A 26,830-nucleotide genomic window follows, 5' to 3' on the forward strand; every position below is an offset into this window, starting at 1 on the left:
TACTTTCACCCCAGTAGAGATTTGGGCCTAAATCCATTGTTTTTTTGCACTCCGCAGCACCCCAGTTCAGACATGGCCATTTGCAAATCAGCCTTGACCCTGTGCCTCATGGCAACAGTCCAGCCTGAACTGCCAAGCCATGTCTTCCCTGGACCGGAATCAAGCATCCCAGGACCGGTTTCTTGCTATCAGTCATCATCAGCCAGGAAAGCTTGACTCTAGTGATGTGGAGAGCACGGTAATTACATCTGAGCATACCTATCCCACTCGGGGTGACAAATGCAAAAACAACAGTTGAAGGACAGAATGCAGAACACTGTCATACATTCACCTCAGTACAGCGATCTGGGCCTAAATCCATCATTTTTTGCACTCCACACCACCCCAGTTCAGACATGGCCATATGCAAATCAGCCTTGACCCTGTGCCTCATGGGAACAGTCCAGCCAGAACTGCCAAGCCATGTCTTCCCTGGACCGGAATCAAGCATCCTACGACCGGTTTCTGGCTATCAGCCGTCATCAGGAAGGATAACTTGACTCCAGTGGTGTGGAGAGCACAGGACTCACGTCTGAGCATACCCGTCCCACTCGGGGTGACAAATGCAAAAACAACGGTTGATGGACAGAATGCAGAACAATGTTATACATTCACCCCAGTACAGAGATCTGGGCCTAAATCCATTGTTTTTTTGCACTCCACACTACCCCAGTTCAGACATGGCCATATGCAAATAAGCTTTGACCCTGTGCCTCATGGGAACAGGAACAGTCCAGCCCGAACTGCGAAGCCTTGTCTCCCCTGGACCGGAATCAAGCATCCTAGGACCAGTTTCTGGCTATCAGTCATCATCAGCCAGGATAGCTTGACTTCAGTGGTGTGGAGAGCACGGCACTCACGTCTGAGCATACCCGTTCCACTCGGGGTGACAAATGCAAAAACAACAGTTGATGGACAGAATGCAGAACAATGTCATACATTCACCCCAGTACAGAGATCTGGGCCTAAATCCATTGTTTTTTGCACTCCACACTACCCCAGTTCAGACATGGCCATATGCAAATAAGCCTTGACCCTGTGCCTCATGGGAACAGGAACAGTCCAGCCTGAAATGCCAAGCAATGTCTCCCCTGGACCGGAATCAAGCATCCTAGGAAGGTTTTCTGGCTATCAGCCGTCATCAGCAAGGATAGCTTGACTCCAGTGGTGTGGAGAGCACAGGACTCACATCTGAGCATACCCGTCCCACTCGGGGTGACAAATGCAAAAACAACGGTTGATGGACAGAATGCAGAACAATGTCATACATTCACCCCAGTACAGAGATCTGGGCCTAAATCCATTGTTTTTTTGCACTCCACACTACCCCAGTTCAGACATGGCCATATGCAAATACGCCTTAACCCTGTGCCTCATGGGAACAGGAACAGTCCAGCTTGAAATGCCAAGCCATGTCTCCCCTGGACGGGAACCAAGCATCCTAGGACGGGTTTCTGGCTATCAGCCGTCATCAGCAAGGATAGCTTGACTCCAGTGGTGTGGAGAGCAGAGGACTCACGTCTGAGCATACCCGTCCCACTCGGGGTGACAACTGCAAAAACAACGGTTGATGGACAGAATGCAGAACAATGTTATACATTCACCCCAGTACAGAGATCTGGGCCTAAATCCATTGTTTTTTTGCACTCCACACTACCCCAGTTCAGATATGGCCATATGCAAATAAGCCTTAACCCTGTGCCTCATGGGAACAGGAACAGTCCAGCCCGAACTGCCAAGCCATGTCTCCCCTGCACAGGAATCAAGCATCCTAGGACCAGTTTCTGGCTATCAGCCGTCATCAGCAAGGATAGCTTGACTCCAGTGGTGTGGAGAGCACAGGACTCACATCTGAGCATACCAGTCCCACTCGGGGTGACAAATGCAAAAACAACAGTTGATGGACAGAATGCAGAACAGTGTCATACATTCACCCCAGTACAGCGATCTGGGCATAAATCCATCGTTTTTTTGCACTCCACACCACCCCAGTTCAGACATGGCCATATGCAAATCAGCCTTGACCCTGTGCCTCATGGGAACAGTCCTGCCCGAACTGCCAAGCCATGTTTTCCCTGGACCTGAATCAAGCATCCTAGGACCGGTTTCTGGGTATCAGCCTTCATCAGCAAGGATAGCTTGACTCCAGTGGTGTGGAGAGCACGGGACTCACGTCTGAGCATACCCGTCTCACTCAGGGTGACAAATGCAAAAACAACAGTTGATGGACAGAATGCAGAACAATGTCATACATTCACCCCAGTACAGAGATCTGGGCCTAAATCCATCGTTTTTTTGCACTCCACACCACCCCAGTTCAGACAAGGCCATATGCAAATCAGTCTTAACCCTGTGCCTCATGGGAACAGTCCAGCCCGAACTGCCAAGCCATGTCTTCCCTGGACCAGAATCAAGCATCCTAGGACCGGTTTCTGGCTATCAGCCATCATCAGCCAGGATAGCTTGACTCCAGTGGTGTGGACAGTACGGGACTCACATCTGAGCATACCCGTCCCACTCGGGTGGCAAATGCAAAAACAACAGTTGATGGACAGAATGCAGAACAATGCCATACATTCACCCCAGTACAGATATCTCAGCCTAAATTCATTGTTTGTTTGCACTGCACACCACCCCTGTTCAGAAATGGCCATATGCAAATCTGCCTTGACCTTGTGCCTCATGGGAACAGTCCAGCCCGAACTGCCAAGCCATGTCTTCCCTGGACCGGAATCAAGCATCCTAGGACCTGTTTCTGGCTATCAGCCGTCATCAGCAAGGATAGCTTGACTCCAGTGGTGTGGAGAGCACAGGACTCACGTCTGAGCATACCCGTCCCACTCAGGGTGACGAATGCAAAAACAACAGTTGATGGACAGAATGCAGAACAAGGTCATACATTCACCCCAGTACAGAGATCTGGGCCTAAATCCATCATTTGTTTGCACTCCACACCACCCCAGTTCAGACATGGCCATATGCACATGAGCCTTGACCCTGTGCCTCATGGGAACAGTCCAGCCAGAACTGCCAAGCCATGTCTTCCCTGGACCGGAATCAAGCATCCTAGGACCTGTTTCTGGCTATCAGCCGTCATCAGCAAGGATAGCTTGACTCCAGTGGTGTGGAGAGCACAGGACTCACGTCTGAGCATACCCGTCCCACTCAGGGTGACGGATGCAAAAACAACAGTTGATGGACAGAATGCAGAACAAGGTCATACATTCACCCCAGTACAGAGATCTGGGCCTAAATCCATCATTTGTTTGCACTCCACACCACCCCAGTTCAGACATGGCCATATGCACATGAGCCTTGACCCTGTGCCTCATGGGAACAGTCCAGCCCGAACTGCCAAGCCATGTCTTCCCTGGACCAGAATCAAGCATCCTAGGACCGGTTTCTGGCTATCAGCCATCATCAGCCAGGATAGCTTGACTCCAGTGGTGTGGACAGTACGGGACTCACATCTGAGCATACCCGTCCCACTCGGGGTGGCAAATGCAAAAACAACAGTTGATGGACCGAATGCAGAACAATGTCATACATTCACCCCAGTACAGATATCTCAGCCTAAATTCATTGTTTGTTTGCACTGCACACCACCCCTGTTCAGAAATGGCCATATGCAAATCTGCCTTGACCTTGTGCCTCATAGGAACAGTCCAGCCCGAACTGCCAAGCCATGTCTTCCCTGGACCGGAATCAAGCATCCTAGGACCTGTTTCTGGCTATCAGCCGTCATCAGCAACGATAGCTTGACTCCAGTGATGTGGAGAGCACAGGACTCATGTCTGAGCATACCTGTCCCACTCGGGGTGACAAATGCAAAAACAACGGTTGATGGACAGAATGCAGAACAATGTTATACTTTCACCCCAGTAGAGATTTGGGCCTAAATCCATTGTTTTTTTGCACTCCGCAGCACCCCAGTTCAGACATGGCCATTTGCAAATCAGCCTTGACCCTGTGCCTCATGGCAACAGTCCAGCCTGAACTGCCAAGCCATGTCTTCCCTGGACCGGAATCAAGCATCCCAGGACCGGTTTCTTGCTATCAGTCATCATCAGCCAGGAAAGCTTGACTCTAGTGATGTGGAGAGCACGGTAATTACATCTGAGCATACCTATCCCACTCGGGGTGACAAATGCAAAAACAACAGTTGAAGGACAGAATGCAGAACACTGTCATACATTCACCTCAGTACAGCGATCTGGGCCTAAATCCATCATTTTTTGCACTCCACACCACCCCAGTTCAGACATGGCCATATGCAAATCAGCCTTGACCCTGTGCCTCATGGGAACAGTCCAGCCAGAACTGCCAAGCCATGTCTTCCCTGGACCGGAATCAAGCATCCTACGACCGGTTTCTGGCTATCAGCCGTCATCAGGAAGGATAACTTGACTCCAGTGGTGTGGAGAGCACAGGACTCACGTCTGAGCATACCCGTCCCACTCGGGGTGACAAATGCAAAAACAACGGTTGATGGACAGAATGCAGAACAATGTTATACATTCACCCCAGTACAGAGATCTGGGCCTAAATCCATTGTTTTTTTGCACTCCACACTACCCCAGTTCAGACATGGCCATATGCAAATAAGCTTTGACCCTGTGCCTCATGGGAACAGGAACAGTCCAGCCCGAACTGCGAAGCCTTGTCTCCCCTGGACCGGAATCAAGCATCCTAGGACCAGTTTCTGGCTATCAGTCATCATCAGCCAGGATAGCTTGACTTCAGTGGTGTGGAGAGCACGGCACTCACGTCTGAGCATACCCGTTCCACTCGGGGTGACAAATGCAAAAACAACAGTTGATGGACAGAATGCAGAACAATGTCATACATTCACCCCAGTACAGAGATCTGGGCCTAAATCCATTGTTTTTTGCACTCCACACTACCCCAGTTCAGACATGGCCATATGCAAATAAGCCTTGACCCTGTGCCTCATGGGAACAGGAACAGTCCAGCCTGAAATGCCAAGCAATGTCTCCCCTGGACCGGAATCAAGCATCCTAGGAAGGTTTTCTGGCTATCAGCCGTCATCAGCAAGGATAGCTTGACTCCAGTGGTGTGGAGAGCACAGGACTCACATCTGAGCATACCCGTCCCACTCGGGGTGACAAATGCAAAAACAACGGTTGATGGACAGAATGCAGAACAATGTCATACATTCACCCCAGTACAGAGATCTGGGCCTAAATCCATTGTTTTTTTGCACTCCACACTACCCCAGTTCAGACATGGCCATATGCAAATACGCCTTAACCCTGTGCCTCATGGGAACAGGAACAGTCCAGCTTGAAATGCCAAGCCATGTCTCCCCTGGACGGGAACCAAGCATCCTAGGACGGGTTTCTGGCTATCAGCCGTCATCAGCAAGGATAGCTTGACTCCAGTGGTGTGGAGAGCAGAGGACTCACGTCTGAGCATACCCGTCCCACTCGGGGTGACAACTGCAAAAACAACGGTTGATGGACAGAATGCAGAACAATGTTATACATTCACCCCAGTACAGAGATCTGGGCCTAAATCCATTGTTTTTTTGCACTCCACACTACCCCAGTTCAGATATGGCCATATGCAAATAAGCCTTAACCCTGTGCCTCATGGGAACAGGAACAGTCCAGCCCGAACTGCCAAGCCATGTCTCCCCTGCACAGGAATCAAGCATCCTAGGACCAGTTTCTGGCTATCAGCCGTCATCAGCAAGGATAGCTTGACTCCAGTGGTGTGGAGAGCACAGGACTCACATCTGAGCATACCAGTCCCACTCGGGGTGACAAATGCAAAAACAACAGTTGATGGACAGAATGCAGAACAGTGTCATACATTCACCCCAGTACAGCGATCTGGGCATAAATCCATCGTTTTTTTGCACTCCACACCACCCCAGTTCAGACATGGCCATATGCAAATCAGCCTTGACCCTGTGCCTCATGGGAACAGTCCTGCCCGAACTGCCAAGCCATGTTTTCCCTGGACCTGAATCAAGCATCCTAGGACCGGTTTCTGGGTATCAGCCTTCATCAGCAAGGATAGCTTGACTCCAGTGGTGTGGAGAGCACGGGACTCACGTCTGAGCATACCCGTCTCACTCAGGGTGACAAATGCAAAAACAACAGTTGATGGACAGAATGCAGAACAATGTCATACATTCACCCCAGTACAGAGATCTGGGCCTAAATCCATCGTTTTTTTGCACTCCACACCACCCCAGTTCAGACAAGGCCATATGCAAATCAGTCTTAACCCTGTGCCTCATGGGAACAGTCCAGCCCGAACTGCCAAGCCATGTCTTCCCTGGACCAGAATCAAGCATCCTAGGACCGGTTTCTGGCTATCAGCCATCATCAGCCAGGATAGCTTGACTCCAGTGGTGTGGACAGTACGGGACTCACATCTGAGCATACCCGTCCCACTCGGGGTGGCAAATGCAAAAACAACAGTTGATGGACAGAATGCAGAACAATGCCATACATTCACCCCAGTACAGATATCTCAGCCTAAATTCATTGTTTGTTTGCACTGCACACCACCCCTGTTCAGAAATGGCCATATGCAAATCTGCCTTGACCTTGTGCCTCATGGGAACAGTCCAGCCCGAACTGCCAAGCCATGTCTTCCCTGGACCGGAATCAAGCATCCTAGGACCTGTTTCTGGCTATCAGCCGTCATCAGCAAGGATAGCTTGACTCCAGTGGTGTGGAGAGCACAGGACTCACGTCTGAGCATACCCGTCCCACTCAGGGTGACGAATGCAAAAACAACAGTTGATGGACAGAATGCAGAACAAGGTCATACATTCACCCCAGTACAGAGATCTGGGCCTAAATCCATCATTTGTTTGCACTCCACACCACCCCAGTTCAGACATGGCCATATGCACATGAGCCTTGACCCTGTGCCTCATGGGAACAGTCCAGCCAGAACTGCCAAGCCATGTCTTCCCTGGACCGGAATCAAGCATCCTAGGACCTGTTTCTGGCTATCAGCCGTCATCAGCAAGGATAGCTTGACTCCAGTGGTGTGGAGAGCACAGGACTCACGTCTGAGCATACCCGTCCCACTCAGGGTGACGGATGCAAAAACAACAGTTGATGGACAGAATGCAGAACAAGGTCATACATTCACCCCAGTACAGAGATCTGGGCCTAAATCCATCATTTGTTTGCACTCCACACCACCCCAGTTCAGACATGGCCATATGCACATGAGCCTTGACCCTGTGCCTCATGGGAACAGTCCAGCCCGAACTGCCAAGCCATGTCTTCCCTGGACCAGAATCAAGCATCCTAGGACCGGTTTCTGGCTATCAGCCATCATCAGCCAGGATAGCTTGACTCCAGTGGTGTGGACAGTACGGGACTCACATCTGAGCATACCCGTCCCACTCGGGGTGGCAAATGCAAAAACAACAGTTGATGGACCGAATGCAGAACAATGTCATACATTCACCCCAGTACAGATATCTCAGCCTAAATTCATTGTTTGTTTGCACTGCACACCACCCCTGTTCAGAAATGGCCATATGCAAATCTGCCTTGACCTTGTGCCTCATAGGAACAGTCCAGCCCGAACTGCCAAGCCATGTCTTCCCTGGACCGGAATCAAGCATCCTAGGACCTGTTTCTGGCTATCAGCCGTCATCAGCAACGATAGCTTGACTCCAGTGATGTGGAGAGCACAGGACTCATGTCTGAGCATACCTGTCCCACTCGGGGTGACAAATGCAAAAACAACGGTTGATGGACAGAATGCAGAACAATGTTATACTTTCACCCCAGTAGAGATTTGGGCCTAAATCCATTGTTTTTTTGCACTCCGCAGCACCCCAGTTCAGACATGGCCATTTGCAAATCAGCCTTGACCCTGTGCCTCATGGCAACAGTCCAGCCTGAACTGCCAAGCCATGTCTTCCCTGGACCGGAATCAAGCATCCCAGGACCGGTTTCTTGCTATCAGTCATCATCAGCCAGGAAAGCTTGACTCTAGTGATGTGGAGAGCACGGTAATTACATCTGAGCATACCTATCCCACTCGGGGTGACAAATGCAAAAACAACAGTTGAAGGACAGAATGCAGAACACTGTCATACATTCACCTCAGTACAGCGATCTGGGCCTAAATCCATCATTTTTTGCACTCCACACCACCCCAGTTCAGACATGGCCATATGCAAATCAGCCTTGACCCTGTGCCTCATGGGAACAGTCCAGCCAGAACTGCCAAGCCATGTCTTCCCTGGACCGGAATCAAGCATCCTACGACCGGTTTCTGGCTATCAGCCGTCATCAGGAAGGATAACTTGACTCCAGTGGTGTGGAGAGCACAGGACTCACGTCTGAGCATACCTGTCCCACTCGGGGTGACAAATGCAAAAACAACGGTTGATGGACAGAATGCAGAACAATGTTATACATTCACCCCAGTACAGAGATCTGGGCCTAAATCCATTGTTTTTTTGCACTCCACACTACCCCAGTTCAGATATGGCCATATGCAAATAAGCCTTAACCCTGTGCCTCATGGGAACAGGAACAGTCCAGCCCGAACTGCCAAGCCATGTCTCCCCTGCACAGGAATCAAGCATCCTAGGACCAGTTTCTGGCTATCAGCCGTCATCAGCAAGGATAGCTTGACTCCAGTGGTGTGGAGAGCACAGGACTCACATCTGAGCATACCAGTCCCACTCGGGGTGACAAATGCAAAAACAACAGTTGATGGACAGAATGCAGAACAAGGTCATACATTCACCCCAGTACAGAGATCTGGGCCTAAATCCATCATTTGTTTGCACTCCACACCACCCCAGTTCAGACATGGCCATATGCACATGAGCCTTGACCCTGTGCCTCATGGGAACAGTCCAGCCAGAACTGCCAAGCCATGTCTTCCCTGGACCGGAATCAAGCATCCTAGGACCTGTTTCTGGCTATCAGCCGTCATCAGCAAGGATAGCTTGACTCCAGTGGTGTGGAGAGCACAGGACTCACGTCTGAGCATACCCGTCCCACTCAGGGTGACGGATGCAAAAACAACAGTTGATGGACAGAATGCAGAACAAGGTCATACATTCACCCCAGTACAGAGATCTGGGCCTAAATCCATCATTTGTTTGCACTCCACACCACCCCAGTTCAGACATGGCCATATGCACATGAGCCTTGACCCTGTGCCTCATGGGAACAGTCCAGCCCGAACTGCCAAGCCATGTCTTCCCTGGACCAGAATCAAGCATCCTAGGACCGGTTTCTGGCTATCAGCCATCATCAGCCAGGATAGCTTGACTCCAGTGGTGTGGACAGTACGGGACTCACATCTGAGCATACCCGTCCCACTCGGGGTGGCAAATGCAAAAACAACAGTTGATGGACCGAATGCAGAACAATGTCATACATTCACCCCAGTACAGATATCTCAGCCTAAATTCATTGTTTGTTTGCACTGCACACCACCCCTGTTCAGAAATGGCCATATGCAAATCTGCCTTGACCTTGTGCCTCATAGGAACAGTCCAGCCCGAACTGCCAAGCCATGTCTTCCCTGGACCGGAATCAAGCATCCTAGGACCTGTTTCTGGCTATCAGCCGTCATCAGCAACGATAGCTTGACTCCAGTGATGTGGAGAGCACAGGACTCATGTCTGAGCATACCTGTCCCACTCGGGGTGACAAATGCAAAAACAACGGTTGATGGACAGAATGCAGAACAATGTTATACTTTCACCCCAGTAGAGATTTGGGCCTAAATCCATTGTTTTTTTGCACTCCGCAGCACCCCAGTTCAGACATGGCCATTTGCAAATCAGCCTTGACCCTGTGCCTCATGGCAACAGTCCAGCCTGAACTGCCAAGCCATGTCTTCCCTGGACCGGAATCAAGCATCCCAGGACCGGTTTCTTGCTATCAGTCATCATCAGCCAGGAAAGCTTGACTCTAGTGATGTGGAGAGCACGGTAATTACATCTGAGCATACCTATCCCACTCGGGGTGACAAATGCAAAAACAACAGTTGAAGGACAGAATGCAGAACACTGTCATACATTCACCTCAGTACAGCGATCTGGGCCTAAATCCATCATTTTTTGCACTCCACACCACCCCAGTTCAGACATGGCCATATGCAAATCAGCCTTGACCCTGTGCCTCATGGGAACAGTCCAGCCAGAACTGCCAAGCCATGTCTTCCCTGGACCGGAATCAAGCATCCTACGACCGGTTTCTGGCTATCAGCCGTCATCAGGAAGGATAACTTGACTCCAGTGGTGTGGAGAGCACAGGACTCACGTCTGAGCATACCTGTCCCACTCGGGGTGACAAATGCAAAAACAACGGTTGATGGACAGAATGCAGAACAATGTTATACATTCACCCCAGTACAGAGATCTGGGCCTAAATCCATTGTTTTTTTGCACTCCACACTACCCCAGTTCAGACATGGCCATATGCAAATAAGCTTTGACCCTGTGCCTCATGGGAACAGGAACAGTCCAGCCCGAACTGCGAAGCCTTGTCTCCCCTGGACCGGAATCAAGCATCCTAGGACCAGTTTCTGGCTATCAGTCATCATCAGCCAGGATAGCTTGACTCCAGTGGTGTGGAGAGTACGGGACTCACATCTGAGCATACCCGTCCCACTCGGGGTGGCAAATGCAAAAACAACAGTTGATGGACAGAATGCAGAACAATGCCATACATTCACCCCAGTACAGATATCTCAGCCTAAATTCATTGTTTGTTTGCACTGCACACCACCCCTGTTCAGAAATGGCCATATGCAAATCTGCCTTGACCTTGTGCCTCATGGGAACAGTCCAGCCCGAACTGCCAAGCCATGTCTTCCCTGGACCGGAATCAAGCATCCTAGGACCTGTTTCTGGCTATCAGCCGTCATCAGCAAGGATAGCTTGACTCCAGTGGTGTGGAGAGCACAGGACTCACGTCTGAGCACACCCGTCCCACTCAGGGTGACGAATGCAAAAACAACAGTTGATGGACAGAATGCAGAACAAGGTCATACATTCACCCCAGTACAGAGATCTGGGCCTAAATCCATCATTTGTTTGCACTCCACACCACCCCAGTTCAGACATGGCCATATGCACATGAGCCTTGACCCTGTGCCTCATGGGAACAGTCCAGCCAGAACTGCCAAGTCATGTCTTCCCTGGACCGGAATCAAGCATCCTAGAACCTGTTTGTTGCTATCAGCCGTCATCAGCCAGGATATCTTGACTCCAGTGGTGTGGAGAGCATGGGACTCACGTCTGAGCATACCCGTCCAACTTGGGGTGACAAATGCAAAAACAACAGTTGATGGACAGAATGCAGAACAATGTCATACATTCAACCCAGAACAGAGATCTGGGACTAAATCCATCATTTTCTTTTGCACTCCACACCACCTCAGTTCAGACATGGCCATATGCAAATCAGCCTTGACCCTGTGCCTCATGGGAACTGTCCAGCTAGAACTGCCAAGCCATGTCTTCCCTGGACCGGAATCAAGCATCCTACGACCGGTTTCTGGCTGTCAGCCGTCATCAGGAAGGATAGCTTGACTCCAGTGGTGTGGAGAGCACAGGACCCACATCTGAGCATACCCGTCCCACTCGGGGTGATAAATGCAATAACAACGGTTGATGGACAGAATGCAGAACAATGTTATACATTCACCCCAGTACATAAATCTGGGCCTAAATCCATTGTTTTTTTGCACTCCACACTACCCCAGTTCAGACATGGCCATATGCAAATAAGCTTTGACCCTGTGCCTCATGGGAACAGGAACAGTCCAGCCCGAACTGCCAAGCCATGTCTCCCCTGCACAGGAATGAAGCATCCTAGGACCAGTTTCTGGCTATCAGCCGTCATCAGCAAGGATAGCTTGACTCCAGTGGTGTGGAGAGCACAGGACTCACATCTGAGCATACCCGTCCCAGTCGGGGTGACAAATGCAAAAACAACAGTTGATGGACAGAATGCAGAACAGTGTCATACATTCACCCCAGTACAGCGATCTGGGCCTAAATCCATCGTTTTTTTGCACTCCACACCACCCCAGTTCAGACATGGCCATATGCAAATCAGCCTTGACCCTGTGCCTCATGGGAACAGTCCAGCCCGAACTGCCAAGCCATGTTTTCCCTGGACCTGAATCAAGCATTCTAGGACCGGTTTCTGGGTATCCGCCGTCATCAGCAAGGATAGCTTGACTCCAGTGGTGTGGAGAGCACGGGACTCACGTCTGAGCATACCCGTCTCACTCGGGGTGAGAAATGCAAAAACAACAGTTGATGGACAGAATGCAGAACAATGTCATACATTCACCCCAGTACAGAGATCTGGGCCTAAATCCATCGTTTTTTTTGCACTCCACACCACCCCAGTTCAGACATGGCCATATGCAAATCAGCCTTGACCCTGTGCCTCACGGGAACAGTCCAGCCCGAACTGCCAAGCCATGTCTCTCCTGGACCAGAATCAAGCCTCCTAGGACCGGTTTCTGGCTATCAGCCTCCATCAGCCAGGATAGCTTGACTCCAGTGGTGTGGAGAGTACGGGACTCACATCTGAGCATACCCGTCCCACTCAGGGTGGCAAATGCAAAAACAACAGTTGATGGACCGAATGCAGAACAATGTCATACATTCACCCCAGTACAGATATCTCAGCCTAAATTCATTGTTTGTTTGCACTGCACACCACCCCTGTTCAGAAATGGCCATATGCAAATCTGGCTTGACCTTGTGCCTCATAGGAACAGTCCAGCCCGAACTGCCAAGCCATGTCTTCCCTGGACCGGAATCAAGCATCCTAGGACCTGTTTCTGGCTATCAGCCGTCATCAGCAACGATAGCTTGACTCCAGTGATGTGGAGAGCACAGGACTCATGTCTGAGCATACCTGTCCCACTCGGGGTGACAAATGCAAAAACAACGGTTGATGGACAGAATGCAGAACAATGTTATACTTTCACCCCAGTAGAGATTTGGGCCTAAATCCATTGTTTTTTTGCACTCCGCAGCACCCCAGTACAGACATGGCCATTTGCAAATCAGCCTTGACCCTGTGCCTCATGGCAACAGTCCAGCCTGAACTGCCAAGCCATGTCTTCCCTGGACCGGAATCAAGCATCCCAGGACCGGTTTCTTGCTATCAGTCATCATCAGCCAGGAAAGCTTGACTCTAGTGATGTGGAGAGCACGGTAATTACATCTGAGCATACCTATCCCACTCGGGGTGACAAATGCAAAAACAACAGTTGAAGGACAGAATGCAGAACACTGTCATACATTCACCTCAGTACAGCGATCTGGGCCTAAATCCATCATTTTTTGCACTCCACACCACCCCAGTTCAGACATGGCCATATGCAAATCAGCCTTGACCCTGTGCCTCATGGGAACAGTCCAGCCAGAACTGCCAAGCCATGTCTTCCCTGGACCGGAATCAAGCATCCTACGACCGGTTTCTGGCTATCAGCCGTCATCAGGAAGGATAACTTGACTCCAGTGGTGTGGAGAGCACAGGACTCACGTCTGAGCATACCCGTCCCACTCGGGGTGACAAATGCAAAAACAACGGTTGATGGACAGAATGCAGAACAATGTTATACATTCACCCCAGTACAGAGATCTGGGCCTAAATCCATTGTTTTTTTGCACTCCACACTACCCCAGTTCAGACATGGCCATATGCAAATAAGCTTTGACCCTGTGCCTCATGGGAACAGGAACAGTCCAGCCCGAACTGCGAAGCCTTGTCTCCCCTGGACCGGAATCAAGCATCCTAGGACCAGTTTCTGGCTATCAGTCATCATCAGCCAGGATAGCTTGACTTCAGTGGTGTGGAGAGCACGGCACTCACGTCTGAGCATACCCGTTCCACTCGGGGTGACAAATGCAAAAACAACAGTTGATGGACAGAATGCAGAACAATGTCATACATTCACCCCAGTACAGAGATCTGGGCCTAAATCCATTGTTTTTTGCACTCCACACTACCCCAGTTCAGACATGGCCATATGCAAATAAGCCTTGACCCTGTGCCTCATGGGAACAGGAACAGTCCAGCCTGAAATGCCAAGCAATGTCTCCCCTGGACCGGAATCAAGCATCCTAGGACGGTTTTCTGGCTATCAGCCATCATCAGCAAGGATAGCTTGACTCCAGTGGTGTGGAGAGCACAGGACTCACATCTGAGCATACCCGTCCCACTAGGGGTGACAAATGCAAAAACAACGGTTGATGGACAGAATGCAGAACAATGTCATACATTCACCCCAGTACAGAGATCTGGGCCTAAATCCATTGTTTTTTTGCACTCCACACTACCCCAGTTCAGACATGGCCATATGCAAATACGCCTTAACCCTGTGCCTCATGGGAACAGGAACAGTCCAGCTTGAAATGCCAAGCCATGTCTCCCCTGGACGGGAACCAAGCATCCTAGGACGGGTTTCTGGCTATCAGCCGTCATCAGCAAGGATAGCTTGACTCCAGTGGTGTGGAGAGCAGAGGACTCACGTCTGAGCATACCCGTCCCACTCGGGGTGACAACTGCAAAAACAACGGTTGATGGACAGAATGCAGAACAATGTTATACATTCACCCCAGTACAGAGATCTGGGCCTAAATCCATTGTTTTTTTGCACTCCACACTACCCCAGTTCAGATATGGCCATATGCAAATAAGCCTTAACCCTGTGCCTCATGGGAACAGGAACAGTCCAGCCCGAACTGCCAAGCCATGTCTCCCCTGCACAGGAATCAAGCATCCTAGGACCAGTTTCTGGCTATCAGCCGTCATCAGCAAGGATAGCTTGACTCCAGTGGTGTGGAGAGCACAGGACTCACATCTGAGCATACCAGTCCCACTCGGGGTGACAAATGCAAAAACAACAGTTGATGGACAGAATGCAGAACAGTGTCATACATTCACCCCAGTACAGCGATCTGGGCATAAATCCATCGTTTTTTTGCACTCCACACCACCCCAGTTCAGACATGGCCATATGCAAATCAGCCTTGACCCTGTGCCTCATGGGAACAGTCCTGCCCGAACTGCCAAGCCATGTTTTCCCTGGACCTGAATCAAGCATCCTAGGACCGGTTTCTGGGTATCAGCCTTCATCAGCAAGGATAGCTTGACTCCAGTGGTGTGGAGAGCACGGGACTCACGTCTGAGCATACCCGTCTCACTCAGGGTGACAAATGCAAAAACAACAGTTGATGGACAGAATGCAGAACAATGTCATACATTCACCCCAGTACAGAGATCTGGGCCTAAATCCATCGTTTTTTTGCACTCCACACCACCCCAGTTCAGACAAGGCCATATGCAAATCAGCCTTAACCCTGTGCCTCATGGGAACAGTCCAGCCCGAACTGCCAAGCCATGTCTTCCCTGGACCAGAATCAAGCATCCTAGGACCGGTTTCTGGCTATCAGCCATCATCAGCCAGGATAGCTTGACTCCAGTGGTGTGGACAGTACGGGACTCACATCTGAGCATACCCGTCCCACTCGGGGTGGCAAATGCAAAAACAACAGTTGATGGACCGAATGCAGAACAATGTCATACATTCACCCCAGTACAGATATCTCAGCCTAAATTCATTGTTTGTTTGCACTGCACACCACCCCTGTTCAGAAATGGCCATATGCAAATCTGCCTTGACCTTGTGCCTCATAGGAACAGTCCAGCCCGAACTGCCAAGCCATGTCTTCCCTGGACCGGAATCAAGCATCCTAGGACCTGTTTCTGGCTATCAGCCGTCATCAGCAACGATAGCTTGACTCCAGTGATGTGGAGAGCACAGGACTCATGTCTGAGCATACCTGTCCCACTCGGGGTGACAAATGCAAAAACAACGGTTGATGGACAGAATGCAGAACAATGTTATACTTTCACCCCAGTAGAGATTTGGGCCTAAATCCATTGTTTTTTTGCACTCCGCAGCACCCCAGTTCAGACATGGCCATTTGCAAATCAGCCTTGACCCTGTGCCTCATGGCAACAGTCCAGCCTGAACTGCCAAGCCATGTCTTCCCTGGACCGGAATCAAGCATCCCAGGACCGGTTTCTTGCTATCAGTCATCATCAGCCAGGAAAGCTTGACTCTAGTGATGTGGAGAGCACGGTAATTACATCTGAGCATACCTATCCCACTCGGGGTGACAAATGCAAAAACAACAGTTGAAGGACAGAATGCAGAACACTGTCATACATTCACCTCAGTACAGCGATCTGGGCCTAAATCCATCATTTTTTGCACTCCACACCACCCCAGTTCAGACATGGCCATATGCAAATCAGCCTTGACCCTGTGCCTCATGGGAACAGTCCAGCCAGAACTGCCAAGCCATGTCTTCCCTGGACCGGAATCAAGCATCCTACGACCGGTTTCTGGCTATCAGCCGTCATCAGGAAGGATAACTTGACTCCAGTGGTGTGGAGAGCACAGGACTCACGTCTGAGCATACCTGTCCCACTCGGGGTGACAAATGCAAAAACAACGGTTGATGGACAGAATGCAGAACAATGTTATACATTCACCCCAGTACAGAGATCTGGGCCTAAATCCATTGTTTTTTTGCACTCCACACTACCCCAGTTCAGACATGGCCATATGCAAATAAGCTTTGACCCTGTGCCTCATGGGAACAGGAACAGTCCAGCCCGAACTGCGAAGCCTTGTCTCCCCTGGACCGGAATCAAGCATCCTAGGACCAGTTTCTGGCTATCAGTCATCATCAGCCAGGATAGCTTGACTCCAGTGGTGTGGAGAGTACGGGACTCACATCTGAGCATACCCGTCCCACTCGGGGTGGCAAATGCAAAAACAACAGTTGATGGACAGAATGCAGAACAATGCCATACATTCACCCCAGTACAGATATCTCAGCCTAAATTCATTGTTTGTTTGCACTGCACACCACCCCTGTTCAGAAATGGCCATATGCAAATCTGCCTTGACCTTGTGCCTCATGGGAACAGTCCAGCCCGAACTGCCAAGCCATGTCTTCCCTGGACCGGAATCAAGCATCCTAGGACCTGTTTCTGGCTATCAGCCGTCATCAGCAAGGATAGCTTGACTCCAGTGGTGTGGAGAGCACAGGACTCACGTCTGAGCACACCCGTCCCACTCAGGGTGACGAATGCAAAAACAACAGTTGATGGACAGAATGCAGAACAAGGTCATACATTCACCCCAGTACAGAGATCTGGGCCTAAATCCATCATTTGTTTGCACTCCACACCACCCCAGTTCAGACATGGCCATATGCACATGAGCCTTGACCCTGTGCCTCATGGGAACAGTCCAGCCAGAACTGCCAAGTCATGTCTTCCCTGGACCGGAATCAAGCATCCTAGAACCTGTTTGTTGCTATCAGCCGTCATCAGCCAGGATATCTTGACTCCAGTGGTGTGGAGAGCATGGGACTCACGTCTGAGCATACCCGTCCAACTTGGGGTGACAAATGCAAAAACAACAGTTGATGGACAGAATGCAGAACAATGTCATACATTCAACCCAGAACAGAGATCTGGGACTAAATCCATCATTTTCTTTTGCACTCCACACCACCTCAGTTCAGACATGGCCATATGCAAATCAGCCTTGACCCTGTGCCTCATGGGAACTGTCCAGCTAGAACTGCCAAGCCATGTCTTCCCTGGACCGGAATCAAGCATCCTACGACCGGTTTCTGGCTGTCAGCCGTCATCAGGAAGGATAGCTTGACTCCAGTGGTGTGGAGAGCACAGGACCCACATCTGAGCATACCCGTCCCACTCGGGGTGATAAATGCAATAACAACGGTTGATGGACAGAATGCAGAACAATGTTATACATTCACCCCAGTACATAAATCTGGGCCTAAATCCATTGTTTTTTTGCACTCCACACTACCCCAGTTCAGACATGGCCATATGCAAATAAGCTTTGACCCTGTGCCTCATGGGAACAGGAACAGTCCAGCCCGAACTGCCAAGCCATGTCTCCCCTGCACAGGAATGAAGCATCCTAGGACCAGTTTCTGGCTATCAGCCGTCATCAGCAAGGATAGCTTGACTCCAGTGGTGTGGAGAGCACAGGACTCACATCTGAGCATACCCGTCCCAGTCGGGGTGACAAATGCAAAAACAACAGTTGATGGACAGAATGCAGAACAGTGTCATACATTCACCCCAGTACAGCGATCTGGGCCTAAATCCATCGTTTTTTTGCACTCCACACCACCCCAGTTCAGACATGGCCATATGCAAATCAGCCTTGACCCTGTGCCTCATGGGAACAGTCCAGCCCGAACTGCCAAGCCATGTTTTCCCTGGACCTGAATCAAGCATTCTAGGACCGGTTTCTGGGTATCCGCCGTCATCAGCAAGGATAGCTTGACTCCAGTGGTGTGGAGAGCACGGGACTCACGTCTGAGCATACCCGTCTCACTCGGGGTGAGAAATGCAAAAACAACAGTTGATGGACAGAATGCAGAACAATGTCATACATTCACCCCAGTACAGAGATCTGGGCCTAAATCCATCGTTTTTTTGCACTCCACACCACCCCAGTTCAGACATGGCCATATGCAAATCAGCCTTGACCCTGTGCCTCACGGGAACAGTCCAGCCCGAACTGCCAAGCCATGTCTCTCCTGGACCAGAATCAAGCCTCCTAGGACCGGTTTCTGGCTATCAGCCTCCATCAGCCAGGATAGCTTGACTCCAGTGGTGTGGAGAGTACGGGACTCACATCTGAGCATACCCGTCCCACTCAGGGTGGCAAATGCAAAAACAACAGTTGATGGACCGAATGCAGAACAATGTCATACATTCACCCCAGTACAGATATCTCAGCCTAAATTCATTGTTTGTTTGCACTGCACACCACCCCTGTTCAGAAATGGCCATATGCAAATCTGCCTTGACCTTGTGCCTCATAGGAACAGTCCAGCCCGAACTGCCAAGCCATGTCTTCCCTGGACCGGAATCAAGCATCCTAGGACCTGTTTCTGGCTATCAGCCGTCATCAGCAACGATAGCTTGACTCCAGTGATGTGGAGAGCACAGGACTCATGTCTGAGCATACCTGTCCCACTCGGGGTGACAAATGCAAAAACAACGGTTGATGGACAGAATGCAGAACAATGTTATACTTTCACCCCAGTAGAGATTTGGGCCTAAATCCATTGTTTTTTTGCACTCCGCAGCACCCCAGTACAGACATGGCCATTTGCAAATCAGCCTTGACCCTGTGCCTCATGGCAACAGTCCAGCCTGAACTGCCAAGCCATGTCTTCCCTGGACCGGAATCAAGCATCCCAGGACCGGTTTCTTGCTATCAGTCATCATCAGCCAGGAAAGCTTGACTCTAGTGATGTGGAGAGCACGGTAATTACATCTGAGCATACCTATCCCACTCGGGGTGACAAATGCAAAAACAACAGTTGAAGGACAGAATGCAGAACACTGTCATACATTCACCTCAGTACAGCGATCTGGGCCTAAATCCATCATTTTTTGCACTCCACACCACCCCAGTTCAGACATGGCCATATGCAAATCAGCCTTGACCCTGTGCCTCATGGGAACAGTCCAGCCAGAACTGCCAAGCCATGTCTTCCCTGGACCGGAATCAAGCATCCTACGACCGGTTTCTGGCTATCAGCCGTCATCAGGAAGGATAACTTGACTCCAGTGGTGTGGAGAGCACAGGACTCACGTCTGAGCATACCCGTCCCACTCGGGGTGACAAATGCAAAAACAACGGTTGATGGACAGAATGCAGAACAATGTTATACATTCACCCCAGTACAGAGATCTGGGCCTAAATCCATTGTTTTTTTGCACTCCACACTACCCCAGTTCAGACATGGCCATATGCAAATAAGCTTTGACCCTGTGCCTCATGGGAACAGGAACAGTCCAGCCCGAACTGCGAAGCCTTGTCTCCCCTGGACCGGAATCAAGCATCCTAGGACCAGTTTCTGGCTATCAGTCATCATCAGCCAGGATAGCTTGACTTCAGTGGTGTGGAGAGCACGGCACTCACGTCTGAGCATACCCGTTCCACTCGGGGTGACAAATGCAAAAACAACAGTTGATGGACAGAATGCAGAACAATGTCATACATTCACCCCAGTACAGAGATCTGGGCCTAAATCCATTGTTTTTTGCACTCCACACTACCCCAGTTCAGACATGGCCATATGCAAATAAGCCTTGACCCTGTGCCTCATGGGAACAGGAACAGTCCAGCCTGAAATGCCAAGCAATGTCTCCCCTGGACCGGAATCAAGCATCCTAGGACGGTTTTCTGGCTATCAGCCATCATCAGCAAGGATAGCTTGACTCCAGTGGTGTGGAGAGCACAGGACTCACATCTGAGCATACCCGTCCCACTAGGGGTGACAAATGCAAAAACAACGGTTGATGGACAGAATGCAGAACAATGTCATACATTCACCCCAGTACAGAGATCTGGGCCTAAATCCATTGTTTTTTTGCACTCCACACTACCCCAGTTCAGACATGGCCATATGCAAATACGCCTTAACCCTGTGCCTCATGGGAACAGGAACAGTCCAGCTTGAAATGCCAAGCCATGTCTCCCCTGGACGGGAACCAAGCATCCTAGGACGGGTTTCTGGCTATCAGCCGTCATCAGCAAGGATAGCTTGACTCCAGTGGTGTGGAGAGCAGAGGACTCACGTCTGAGCATACCCGTCCCACTCGGGGTGACAACTGCAAAAACAACGGTTGATGGACAGAATGCAGAACAATGTTATACATTCACCCCAGTACAGAGATCTGGGCCTAAATCCATTGTTTTTTTGCACTCCACACTACCCCAGTTCAGATATGGCCATATGCAAATAAGCCTTAACCCTGTGCCTCATGGGAACAGGAACAGTCCAGCCCGAACTGCCAAGCCATGTCTCCCCTGCACAGGAATCAAGCATCCTAGGACCAGTTTCTGGCTATCAGCCGTCATCAGCAAGGATAGCTTGACTCCAGTGGTGTGGAGAGCACAGGACTCACATCTGAGCATACCAGTCCCACTCGGGGTGACAAATGCAAAAACAACAGTTGATGGACAGAATGCAGAACAGTGTCATACATTCACCCCAGTACAGCGATCTGGGCATAAATCCATCGTTTTTTTGCACTCCACACCACCCCAGTTCAGACATGGCCATATGCAAATCAGCCTTGACCCTGTGCCTCATGGGAACAGTCCTGCCCGAACTGCCAAGCCATGTTTTCCCTGGACCTGAATCAAGCATCCTAGGACCGGTTTCTGGGTATCAGCCTTCATCAGCAAGGATAGCTTGACTCCAGTGGTGTGGAGAGCACGGGACTCACGTCTGAGCATACCCGTCTCACTCAGGGTGACAAATGCAAAAACAACAGTTGATGGACAGAATGCAGAACAATGTCATACATTCACCCCAGTACAGAGATCTGGGCCTAAATCCATCGTTTTTTTGCACTCCACACCACCCCAGTTCAGACAAGGCCATATGCAAATCAGCCTTAACCCTGTGCCTCATGGGAACAGTCCAGCCCGAACTGCCAAGCCATGTCTTCCCTGGACCAGAATCAAGCATCCTAGGACCGGTTTCTGGCTATCAGCCATCATCAGCCAGGATAGCTTGACTCCAGTGGTGTGGACAGTACGGGACTCACATCTGAGCATACCCGTCCCACTCGGGGTGGCAAATGCAAAAACAACAGTTGATGGACAGAATGCAGAACAATGCCATACATTCACCCCAGTACAGATATCTCAGCCTAAATTCATTGTTTGTTTGCACTGCACACCACCCCTGTTCAGAAATGGCCATATGCAAATCTGCCTTGACCTTGTGCCTCATGGGAACAGTCCAGCCCGAACTGCCAAGCCATGTCTTCCCTGGACCGGAATCAAGCATCCTAGGACCTGTTTCTGGCTATCAGCCGTCATCAGCAAGGATAGCTTGACTCCAGTGGTGTGGAGAGCACAGGACTCACGTCTGAGCATACCCGTCCCACTCAGGGTGACGAATGCAAAAACAACAGTTGATGGACAGAATGCAGAACAAGGTCATACATTCACCCCAGTACAGAGATCTGGGCCTAAATTCATCATTTGTTTGCACTCCACACCACCCCAGTTCAGACATGGCCATATGCACATGAGCCTTGACCCTGTGCCTCATGGGAACAGTCCAGCCAGAACTGCCAAGCCATGTCTTCCCTGGACCGGAATCAAGCATCCTAGGACCTGTTTCTGGCTATCAGCCGTCATCAGCAAGGATAGCTTGACTCCAGTGGTGTGGAGAGCACAGGACTCACGTCTGAGCATACCCGTCCCACTCAGGGTGACGAATGCAAAAACAACAGTTGATGGACAGAATGCAGAACAAGGTCATACATTCACCCCAGTACAGAGATCTGGGCCTAAATCCATCATTTGTTTGCACTCCACACCACCCCAGTTCAGACATGGCCATATGCACATGAGCCTTGACCCTGTGCCTCATGGGAACAGTCCAGCCCGAACTGCCAAGCCATGTCTTCCCTGGACCAGAATCAAGCATCCTAGGACCGGTTTCTGGCTATCAGCCATCATCAGCCAGGATAGCTTGACTCCAGTGGTGTGGACAGTACGGGACTCACATCTGAGCATACCCGTCCCACTCGGGGTGGCAAATGCAAAAACAACAGTTGATGGACCGAATGCAGAACAATGTCATACATTCACCCCAGTACAGATATCTCAGCCTAAATTCATTGTTTGTTTGCACTGCACACCACCCCTGTTCAGAAATGGCCATATGCAAATCTGCCTTGACCTTGTGCCTCATAGGAACAGTCCAGCCCGAACTGCCAAGCCATGTCTTCCCTGGACCGGAATTAAGCATCCTAGGACCTGTTTCTGGCTATCAGCCGTCATCAGCAACGATAGCTTGACTCCAGTGATGTGGAGAGCACAGGACTCATGTCTGAGCATACCTGTCCCACTCGGGGTGACAAATGCAAAAACAACGGTTGATGGACAGAATGCAGAACAATGTTATACTTTCACCCCAGTAGAGATTTGGGCCTAAATCCATTGTTTTTTTGCACTCCGCAGCACCCCAGTTCAGACATGGCCATTTGCAAATCAGCCTTGACCCTGTGCCTCATGGCAACAGTCCAGCCTGAACTGCCAAGCCATGTCTTCCCTGGACCGGAATCAAGCATCCCAGGACCGGTTTCTTGCTATCAGTCATCATCAGCCAGGAAAGCTTGACTCTAGTGATGTGGAGAGCACGGTAATTACATCTGAGCATACCTATCCCACTCGGGGTGACAAATGCAAAAACAACAGTTGAAGGACAGAATGCAGAACACTGTCATACATTCACCTCAGTACAGCGATCTGGGCCTAAATCCATCATTTTTTGCACTCCACACCACCCCAGTTCAGACATGGCCATATGCAAATCAGCCTTGACCCTGTGCCTCATGGGAACAGTCCAGCCAGAACTGCCAAGCCATGTCTTCCCTGGACCGGAATCAAGCATCCTACGACCGGTTTCTGGCTATCAGCCGTCACCAGGAAGGATAACTTGACTCCAGTGGTGTGGAGAGCACAGGACTCACGTCTGAGCATACCCGTCCCACTCGGGGTGACAAATGCAAAAACAACGGTTGATGGACAGAATGCAGAACAATGTTATACATTCACCCCAGTACAGAGATCTGGGCCTAAATCCATTGTTTTTTTGCACTCCACACTACCCCAGTTCAGACATGGCCATATGCAAATAAGCTTTGACCCTGTGCCTCATGGGAACAGGAACAGTCCAGCCCGAACTGCGAAGCCTTGTCTCCCCTGGACCGGAATCAAGCATCCTAGGACCAGTTTCTGGCTATCAGTCATCATCAGCCAGGATAGCTTGACTTCAGTGGTGTGGAGAGCACGGCACTCACGTCTGAGCATACCCGTTCCACTCGGGGTGACAAATGCAAAAACAACAGTTGATGGACAGAATGCAGAACAATGTCATACATTCACCCCAGTACAGAGATCTGGGCCTAAATCCATTGTTTTTTGCACTCCACACTACCCCAGTTCAGACATGGCCATATGCAAATAAGCCTTGACCCTGTGCCTCATGGGAACAGGAACAGTCCAGCCTGAAATGCCAAGCAATGTCTCCCCTGGACCGGAATCAAGCATCCTAGGACGGTTTTCTGGCTATCAGCCATCATCAGCAAGGATAGCTTGACTCCAGTGGTGTGGAGAGCACAGGACTCACATCTGAGCATACCCGTCCCACTCGGGGTGACAAATGCAAAAACAACGGTTGATGGACAGAATGCAGAACAATGTCATACATTCACCCCAGTACAGAGATCTGGGCCTAAATCCATTGTTTTTTTGCACTCCACACTACCCCAGTTCAGACATGGCCATATGCAAATACGCCTTAACCCTGTGCCTCATGGGAACAGGAACAGTCCAGCTTGAAATGCCAAGCCATGTACCCCCTGGACAGGAACCAAGCATCCTAGGACGGGTTTCTGGCTATCAGCCGTCATCAGCAAGGATAGCTTGACTCCAGTGGTGTGGAGAGCAGAGGACTCACGTCTGAGCATACCCGTCCCACTCGGGGGGACAACTGCAAAAACAACGGTTGATGGACAGAATGCAGAACAATGTTATACATTCACCCCAGTACAGAGATATGGGCCTAAATCCATTGTTTTTTTGCACTCCACACTACCCCAGTTCAGATATGGCCATATGCAAATAAGCCTTAACCCTGTGCCTCATGGGAACAGGAACAGTCCAGCCCGAACTGCCAAGCCATGTCTCCCCTGCACAGGAATCAAGCATCCTAGGACCAGTTTCTGGCTATCAGCCGTCATCAGCAAGGATAGCTTGACTCCAGTGGTGTGGAGAGCACAGGACTCACATCTGAGCATACCCGTCCCACTCGGGGTGACAAATGCAAAAACAACAGTTGATGGACAGAATGCAGAACAGTGTCATACATTCACCCCAGTACAGCGATCTGGGCATAAATCCATCGTTTTTTTGCACTCCACACCACCCCAGTTCAGACATGGCCATATGCAAATCAGCCTTGACCCTGTGCCTCATGGGAACAGTCCTGCCCGAACTGCCAAGCCATGTTTTCCCTGGACCTGAATCAAGCATCCTAGGACCGGTTTCTGGGTATCAGCCTTCATCAGCAAGGATAGCTTGACTCCAGTGGTGTGGAGAGCACGGGACTCACGTCTGAGCATACCCGTCTCACTCAGGGTGACAAATGCAAAAACAACAGTTGATGGACAGAATGCAGAACAATGTCATACATTCACCCCAGTACAGAGATCTGGGCCTAAATCCATCGTTTTTTTGCACTCCACACCACCCCAGTTCAGACAAGGCCATATGCAAATCAGCCCTAACCCTGTGCCTCATGGGAACAGTCCAGCCCGAACTGCCAAGCCATGTCTTCCCTGGACCAGAATCAAGCATCCTAGGACCGGTTTCTGGCTATCAGCCATCATCAGCCAGGATAGCTTGACTCCAGTGGTGTGGACAGTACGGGACTCACATCTGAGCATACCCGTCCCACTCGGGGTGGCAAATGCAAAAACAACAGTTGATGGACAGAATGCAGAACAATGCCATACATTCACCCCAGTACAGATATCTCAGCCTAAATTCATTGTTTGTTTGCACTGCACACCACCCCTGTTCAGAAATGGCCATATGCAAATCTGCCTTGACCTTGTGCCTCATGGGAACAGTCCAGCCCGAACTGCCAAGCCATGTCTTCCCTGGACCGGAATCAAGCATCCTAGGACCTGTTTCTGGCTATCAGCCGTCATCAGCAAGGATAGCTTGACTCCAGTGGTGTGGAGAGCACAGGACTCACGTCTGAGCATACCCGTCCCACTCAGGGTGACGAATGCAAAAACAACAGTTGATGGACAGAATGCAGAACAAGGTCATACATTCACCCCAGTACAGAGATCTGGGCCTAAATCCATCATTTGTTTGCACTCCACACCACCCCAGTTCAGACATGGCCATATGCACATGAGCCTTGACCCTGTGCCTCATGGGAACAGTCCAGCCAGAACTGCCAAGTCATGTCTTCCCTGGACCGGAATCAAGCATCCTAGAACCTGTTTCTTGCTATCAGCCGTCATCAGCCAGGATATCTTGACTCCAGTGGTGTGGAGAGCATGGGACTCACGTCTGAGCATACCCGTCCAACTTGGGGTGACAAATGCAAAAACAACAGTTGATGGACAGAATGCAGAACAATGTCATACATTCAACCCAGAACAGAGATCTGGGCCTAAATCCATCATTTTCTTTTGCACTCCACACCACCTCAGTTCAGACATGGCCATATGCAAATCAGCCTTGACCCTGTGCCTCATGGGAACTGTCCAGCTAGAACTGCCAAGCCATGTCTTCCCTGGACCGGAATCAAGCATCCTACGACCGGTTTCTGGCTGTCAGCCGTCATCAGGAAGGATAGCTTGACTCCAGTGGTGTGGAGAGCACAGGACCCACATCTGAGCATACCCGTCCCACTCGGGGTGATAAATGCAATAACAACGGTTGATGGACAGAATGCAGAACAATGTTATACATTCACCCCATTACATAAATCTGGGCCTAAATCCATTGTTTTTTTGCACTCCACACTACCCCAGTTCAGACATGGCCATATGCAAATAAGCTTTGACCCTGTGCCTCATGGGAACAGGAACAGTCCAGCCCG

Source organism: Lissotriton helveticus, chromosome 4_1 (genome assembly GCF_964261635.1).
Source record: "Lissotriton helveticus chromosome 4_1, aLisHel1.1, whole genome shotgun sequence".
Classification (NCBI taxonomy): Eukaryota; Metazoa; Chordata; class Amphibia; order Caudata; family Salamandridae; genus Lissotriton; species Lissotriton helveticus.